The sequence below is a fragment of the Micromesistius poutassou genome (assembly GCF_964030765.1).
Source record: "Micromesistius poutassou genome assembly, chromosome: 6".
Taxonomy (NCBI): Eukaryota; Metazoa; Chordata; class Actinopteri; order Gadiformes; family Gadidae; genus Micromesistius; species Micromesistius poutassou.
In genome coordinates, this window is record NC_140276.1 from 11195743 (window position 1) to 11203725 (window position 7983).

Sequence of the window (7983 nt, forward strand, 5' to 3'; positions counted from 1 at the left end):
GTATGAATTTTTATCTAAAGCTATCTCGAAAGGGCGGGAAAAGGGGCATGACCTCCAACAGTAAATGGTCATAAAACCGCAGGCAGATGGATATGTGTGTCTTAAGGTGTGTAAACAGAGCCGGCCTGTGGACGTTTTTCAAGGTCAAAAGGAGCCTACACCATGCCGCTTATGAAATAAACTAAAGTTAATGTGCATTTAATTCATTACTTTTTGCACTCATTACTTTTTGTTGGATGGCTAGGGTAAGGTCTGGGAAGAAATTCAACTCAAAATCTTGTAAGCGAGATTGGTGAGGTGCCAAGAGATGGAGCATTTGCTGAGGCTTTGTAAGTCATTTCTTGGAGGGCTGGACCCCCCGAATTGATAATCGTATATGTCCTTTGAGACCCTCTTTGACATAAAAGAGACCCCAGGTCTATAGCTCACTTTACTGTCCTTGAACCCTTAGACACCTACTCAATGGGGCACGGCAACAATTCTCCAAGTCCATATGGGGAGGGGGGATGGTAGGGGGTGCTTGTGGACAGTAGGGGTACACCATACAGAAGTAGGAACATTGCAATGAGCATTTCACTCAACAACGGAAATAGTCAATACACACTTAGGATGAGGAATGACCACTCACACATGATAATAAACCTGCCTCGGTAAATCAATGAGCCTGATTTTTTGCTTTCACAAATAGGTTATCATCTGTTTCACTACCAAATCTGTCCATGCAAACACATCTCTCGGAGCGAAGAAACTAGCCCCCAGAGAGTGATTAAAAAATAATAACGAGTCACATTGATTACCAAAATAACTTATTAATTACAACTAAAATGTGTTAACTGCGGGTTGCCTTCAAAGGCACCTTAGAAAATATGTGTATTTCCTCGCCAGTGGATCCTAGTTTACGCCAAAAAAAACAACGTTCACGGCATCTCAACTGCCATACTTAAGTCGTTATGGCAACGACAGTGCTCTGGTGGTTGGTTGGTTTGGAGCAGAGTTATCTTTAAATTAGTCAATGACTGAAGTGCACTATTAAGGGGATAAATCCTCATCTAGCTTTGTTTAAATTACCCTTTACATGGAACTCATAAACTCGTTAGCAACGTGTGCTTACATTGTGTACATTAATGTTCCTCATCACAGCGTCCCGCTCCGATCACAGGAATCTAGAATGAATATGTTCAGGGTTGTTCAGAATATTGTGTTCATGTAACATGTTCATGTATTAAATATAGGATATATGCATGCATTAACTAACAAGTAACTAACAAATAATAATAGCTAACAAACTAAATGTCATATATAATCACTAAATTAATATTCTGAAAATAAAATGCATGTTTCTCTAGAAATGTTAGCCATTATTGTTATTGTGAGCCATTATTGTGAAACATTTACATTACATTTACATTTAGGGCATTTAGCAGACGCTTTTATCCAAAGCGACTTACAAAAAGTACATTTACTTACAATAAGTACATTAGTATGACTACGACTAAACGACTACGTTTTCCGCTGTGGAACAACGTAGTTATACTACATTCTGGTGTGAGACTGGGTTGACGTGAGACTTGCTTGAGAACGTCTTTCAAAATCCTTTTTTTTTTAAAGGCCAAAACAGAGAAACTGTTATGTTATAACAAATGCATCTGCATTAGTGTGGACATGGCCTAAAACACCTCTCCTCTTCTCCTCCTCTCTCATTTCTCTGCTTCCTCTCCTCTCTCTTTTCTCCTCTTCTCCTCTCTCCTCTCCTCACATTTAGAACACTTCCTCTGCTCTCATCCCTCCTTCTCTCTGCCTCTTTCCTCTTCTCTCCTCTCTCCTCTCTTCTCAATAACTCCATCCTCCTCCTCTCAATGACTAAAGAATGCATGAGCCAGTGGTGCATGTGAGATAGCTCTGTGTCACAGGGAGGAGAATAGAACATAATGAAAGTAATAACGTTTAAATGAATCCCTCGAAGACCCGGCAGACAGTGAGCGTTTTGATACCAACCCTCCCTCTCTCTCGCCTTGCCCCCCTCTCTGTCTCTCTGTCTCTGTCTCTGTCTCTGTGTCTCTCTCTCTCTCTCTCTCTCTCTCTCTCTCTCTCTCTCTCTCTCTCTCTCTCTCTCTCTCTATATATGTCTGTCTCTCTCTCCCTTCATGATGGATCATGTGTGGGTCTCGCTCTCTATCTGTGAGAATGCCCTCTGTGTTAGAATAGAAGGATGTAATGAGATATATATGCTAGCGATGCAACCCCTAATTCATCTCTCTCACCTTCAAGAGTCACTGTTGTCTCTTTTGTGTGTGTGTGTGTGTGTGTGTGTGTGTGTGTGTTTGTGTTTTTACTGGTTTATTCACCGGTACTTCCTCACCAGTCAGTGCTCCCAGGAGATTGTGCTACCTATACGTGTTCAGGGAAATTAACCATTCGATTTTCCACGCACACACATGCCCACAGGCATGCACACACATATGGAAGGCCAATAGGGTCCCTACTAAGCCTTGTTGTAGACATATATTGATTTAATTCCAAGTAAAATACGACCTTTAACCTTTCATAACGTCATATTTTACGGCATAGTATTTTAGAATAATGCCAATTGGTAAAACAGCCACACTGAACATCAAGAAGACTAGATCTGGGACTATAATAACGCATAGTCACATTGATCTCATAGAAGGCAGAGAGATTGTTCCATACACTACGCAAATTAAAAAAAAACGTGATCTAAGTGAATACACAGTGTATTACCAAATTGAACATGGGTTAAACAGCCCATATAGCCTTCACATAGTATAGTGACTGGTGGATTGGACTGCTGTGGTTTGAATTTGGTTAACGGTGTTTGGGTGAAGAAGGTTCATAATTACTGGCTGCAAGAATCAATAGGTGGAGCTAATTAGATTTCCATTGTTGTTGTTGAATGCAAAATTAGTTCACATTTTATAGTGTTCAAAATATTGTATTTTAATCCGTTATAGAGTTGAGGAATTTAAAGATGTCGTTTTAAGGGCTTAGGGTTAGCGCCAAACTTGATTTTTAACAATACACATCTACAATGAGGCATAGTTGTGACCCTATTGGCCTTCCATACACACACATGCACAGACAATCATCCACACATACACACACACGTGTACACACATTCATATCTGTGTGTGCCTCTAAGCATACAGGTCTATATCCGGTCACAACTCTGTTGTGACCGTGATCTGTAGTCTATCTGTGTGCTCCCCATGGTCCTGCTGCTGTCTTTTGTACTGTGTATTTCATCCATGTATTCATAGGGTCTGAATGTCACGGGAATTGTACGTGATCTTTTTCAAGACATGGAGGGTGGCCTTGTGAGTTATGATCATTTTCAGGTGTGCTGGTATGGTTACCCTGTCCGTCTGTCTGGATGTCTGCATCTCTTTCTGTCTGTCTCTTTGCCTCTCTTGCTTCCTGGCTGTTTTCCTCTCTCTCTCTCTCTCTCTCTCTCTCTCTCTCTCTCTCTCTCTCTCTCTCTCTCTCTCTCTCTCTCTCTCTCTCTCTCTCTCTCTTCGATCGGTCAGTAGAAATGTATGTCCTTCTGCCTGTACTGTCATTCCATTCAATCAACTAGCGTTGTGTTGACCAGTGTTTCCATGGATGCGACCCCTGGTTTTCCTTGAACGATCAGCTGACAAGAGGTGTCAGTTTGGGGACATCAGTGGTCACAGGGGTGGAGACATTTTGTATAAATATATGTTTATATATGTATATATATATATATATATATATATATATATATATATAGCTGGGGAATTGAAAAAAAAAATTATACTCACCATCTATATTTATCAATGCCACATCTACGGCTACTGTCTGGTACTGAGACCTGTGTGTCTGTGTGCGTGTGTACCTTTGTGTGTGCATTTGTGTGTATGCGTGCATTTGTGATTGTGTGTTTTATTATATCGATGAGACATGAGTAAGAATACAAATAGACATGGAGAGAAAAGAAGGGTCAGAGAATGTGAGACCATATTAGACTGACAATTCAAGTTGAGACTGGCCCCTTAATGACCTTCCTCTCTCTGTTTCTTTACTCACTACCCCTCTCTGTTCCTCCGCCTCTCTCTCTCACTCTTCCTCCCTCTCTCTCTTTCATATCACTCCCAATCTCCCCTTTTTATTCTCCTCCATTCACTCCCTCTCTTCCTCCCTCTCTTCCACCCTCTCTCCCAACGCCACGCCTCCCCCATCTCCATTCCTCTTTCCCTTTGCTCCTTCTCCACTCCTGTCCCAGCCCCCACATCCTCCATCCTTCTCCTGCCCCTCTATCTCCCTCTCGCCCGACATCTCCCCCTCTCCCGCTCTCCCTCCCCACTGCTCCCATCTGTCTCTCTCAGGATGGACCGTTTGTTTGGCGTGGACGACGTGTGGCCATGGTGAAAGCCTTCGTCGGGGGCGGGGCTGAGGCCAGAGAGAGCGGGGGGCTGCACCCCGGTGGACATGATTACACTCTATGGGACTAACAGAGGGGCAGGGGTGTGAAATGAATGCATGAGAAGTTTGCTGGGAGCACCGAACAGCACAGCAGAGTCATGCTGAGGTTCATCACATGCGGCTCGCCCCCCCTCCTGTGTGTGTGTGTGTGTGTGTGTGTGTGTGTGTGTGTGTCTGTGTGTCTGTGTGTGTGTCTGTGTGTGTTGGAGTGCTGTGCTTACGTGCGTAGTGATGGACCAGCATGCATGCAGTGCTGACGTGTGTGGGTGTATTTTGAGAGAACAATGGGAGTGTTTGGCAGCAGAGGTAAGGTTAGGCAGGTCGTTACCTAAGCAGGGGAGACTGCACTAATTCAGTATGACTGCAATCAGGGGGACTTAGTATTACTGTCAACCTTGTGTTTCTAAAATGACTCATCCCTGTTGAATTTCACCCGTTGTTAAAGAACATTGGGTCCTTCAATATAGCCACCATTTAAAATGTTTGCAAAAGTAGAATGGATCCAATGTTCTAGCATGAAAATGGTTGGTCGATTTTTATTAAGCCGTTGATAGTATTCTCCAATTCCACTAAACCTTTTTATTTTTCAATTTTATTTCTCGAGATCTTCAATGTGGTAAACACATATTTCCAGTAGACTTATCTTAATCACAATTTCTCGAACTTTGACCACACTGCAACTCCAGGAAATGGCCCCTTCCGTATCATAATCTCAACCAATACCCATAATCCTCTTTGGGTGCATTATCCCGGTGGACCCTAACACATTCCTTTTCCTCGCCCTTCCCTGCTGAACTCGTTTAACTGAAACGGATATCGCTCCCTCCGAACTCCCACCATCTCTCTTTCCAATAACGCAGATTTTGAGGAACCCGTTCCCGTTGTGAGATGAGGGGAGATTGTACTAGAAAGCAGAACTAACTGACCAAACACACAAACACACTCAAAGAGACAGTATACTCACTCATGTTCTGAGCCCTCACACACACTTCCTAAGCTGTTTCCCAGAATGCACGAGGCCTGCTGGAATATTGCCATCGGAGGAATTACCGTGGATCCTCATCACTCATCATCCTCGTCTTTCTGTGAAGCAGAGAAAGAGCCGTCAGATCAAACATCTGGATATGCAAATTCTCTCAGTTTGATATTAAGCGAGGGCCCTGACATTTAGATTTATTGTTTTATATCATTGCTGTTCTCAAACAGAGTACACATCAGACATGGATGTGACAGAGAGACAGAGAGAGAGAGAGAGACAGAGAAACAGAGACAGAGAGAGAGACTCACTGACATGTCTCCCATCGTGTGGCGAGATGGCGAAGCCACACGCTTAGTACACGCATATCTACCCCCCCCTGGGGGGTTAATAACCTGTTCGCTAAAACTAATCGAAATTCAAGAAAGAATAAAACCATCACAGGCTGTTTCCAATTCCTTTGCACCATGGTGTGGCATGAAAAAAAATCTCATCACAACCGCAAAGCCTGAGGAGATGACGCCTCCTCCATTTCTTTTTGCTTCATGTCCAGTTTCCACTGAGACAGCGAGGGTCTTCTCCATTACTGGTGGTATGCATGTTAAGCATAGAGTCAGACGGAGTGTCATTCCTCAGACCTGCGCCATGGATCACTGATATACTATAGAAGCTGTTAGGTATCTGATATTGCAGGGGTATTCAATTAAAATTCAAAGAGGTCCAGTTACTAAAATTTCCTCCCAGCAAAGGTCTGAATGTTATATTGTCACTCGAAATAGTGTACCCTGATGTAAATAAAATCAACAATGTACGTACATTTCTATATAATTTATTGTCAAACTTCAAGTGTTTTTAAAGTAATATACTTTTATCAATAACAGACAACAGAGACTGAATTTCTCCTGAATAAAATATATTTCAAGTAGCCTAAAAACATTCAGAATCTTTTGAATAAAATAAATAAAAAGTGCAAACACAGCTTTGAGCAGCCTGAACTGAACTAACCCTAACCCTATATTTCAAGTAACGCAAAACATTCAGAATCTTTAAAAAAAATAAAAAATAAAAGTGCATCTTTAAGACAAATATTTAACAAAAAACCTTTGAGCTGCCCACCCCCTTTTTTTTTTTTTTTTTTACATGTATTAACTACATTTCAAATAAAATAACATGGGGACCTTAGGCTAAAGCCTACATTTCAAGTAAAATAGAACAGGGCAGAATAAATAAAAGAAAAGTGCAGAACTTTGAGCAGTTCCCTTTCTCCTCTCTCCTTTCCTCCTCACCTTCCTCCCTTTCCAACTTCCTTTCCTAGTGAGAGAAATGGGCATGTAACTGTCCTGCCAGCAGTTTGAATCTTGGCTTAAATGGGGTTAGTGCCATTCTCATGCTCATGTGGAGATGCTCATTGGTGAGCCTGTAACGGTACTTTGTTTTAATAATGTTCATCGTAGAAAGCTGTCTCACAGCTGTAAGTTGATCCAAACATGGTTAATGGTGTGCAGTGCTGCTTTGGTTAGACCAGGGAACATCGTTTCAGGCACAATCTGTAACCAGAAAGTAGCAGAGTCAGTTGTTTCAAAATGCTCTCTCAGAGCAATATCTGCTTGCAGATCAGTGAGCTCTAACTGTAAAGATCCAGGATGTGCCCACTTGAAGGTCTGTCACCTCCTTTGAAAATCCTCTGATTTCTCAGATAAGAAATGGATTCTCGATTAGCAGGAGGAGCTGGTGTCCAAGTTTGAAACTGTCAAATCGTTGACAAAAGTTTCCAATCAGCTTGTCTATGAAGCCGACATAAGGAGAAATGTCTCTCTCACCCTGAATTTGTTCCCGCATTTGTGGGAAGTGCTCACACTCTCCTTGGAGATTGAACCTTTGAAAATGTCCAGCTTTATCTGGAAGGAGCGGACATTTTTCATCAAATCACAGACAGACTTTTTCTGACCCTGCAGCTTTAAATTGAGCTCATTATGGTGTCCTGTGATGTCCACCAAAAAAGCCACCACATCCATCTTGTGCTTATCTTGCAAAAAGTTTGCAAACTGTGTTGCTTTTTGACTCTTGAGCTGCTGTAAGAAAGCAGTTATTTCCTTTCGGATGGACCAGAAGCGTCCCAGTGCATTCCCTTTGCTCAGCCATCTAACGTTGTTGTGGAGTAGTAGGTCATTTGCATCTGCCTCTGTTTCTTTCAGAAATTCTCTTAGCAGTCGATGCTGAACGGATGAGGATGCCCTGAGGAAGTTGATGAGTTTCATCATGGTATTCATTACTTCAGCAAACCCTTCAGACAGAATAGCACAGAGAACAGTCTGATGGATGATACAGTGGTAGGCTATGAGATCAGTGTTGTCTTGTTTCATCCGTGCCACAGCCCCCTTCTCTTTAAACCCAACAGGTCCTCACACATCTCTTTCTTCTCTTTGTGAAGAAATCTCACATACACCAAAAGCTGGGCATTATCCGTTACATCTGTGGACTCATCAATGGCTAAGGATATGCATACTGCGTTCTGAACAGCTGGATCAAGCTGTGCCAGTACATCCTCT

At 42.4% G+C, this 7983-nt stretch overlaps 1 pseudogene across 1 annotated transcript; it reads right to left on the minus strand.

Annotated features, from left to right (window-relative positions):
• Positions 1 to 6745: 6745 nt before the first annotated feature.
• LOC311344842 (SCAN domain-containing protein 3-like) lies at positions 6746 to 7692 on the minus strand (annotated as a pseudogene). Its single transcript has one exon. The product of its transcript is annotated as an SCAN domain-containing protein 3-like (transcript).
• Between the last annotated feature and the right edge of the window lie 291 nt (positions 7693 to 7983).